Genomic DNA, 320 nt, shown 5'->3' on the forward strand with positions numbered 1-320 from the left:
CGCCTGAAACGTATTTTGATGCCCGAAAGTTGGATAGGATGGCCCTTACGTAAGGATTATATTGCCCCTAATTTCTATGAAATACAAGATGCTCATTGAATGAATGATAAGAAACGAACTTCACTTCTACGCCGCGAGATATTCGCGGAATATTTTTACATTCTGGTCTAGACCAACCAGAGTAATTGGACTCTCATTCATATTATGGATGGGCTCGGGCTAAAAAAAATTAGGGCTTCATTGAGATTCCCAAATTTGGAAGATATGAATTTCAGATGAGCCGGGCTAATAAGATAACAAAACGAGTTCTGCACCATGAA

The sequence above is a fragment of the Eschscholzia californica genome, unplaced genomic scaffold, assembly GCF_041429995.1.
Source record: "Eschscholzia californica isolate CP2 unplaced genomic scaffold, dmEscCali1.0.p SCAF_219, whole genome shotgun sequence".
Classification (NCBI taxonomy): domain Eukaryota; kingdom Viridiplantae; phylum Streptophyta; class Magnoliopsida; order Ranunculales; family Papaveraceae; genus Eschscholzia; species Eschscholzia californica.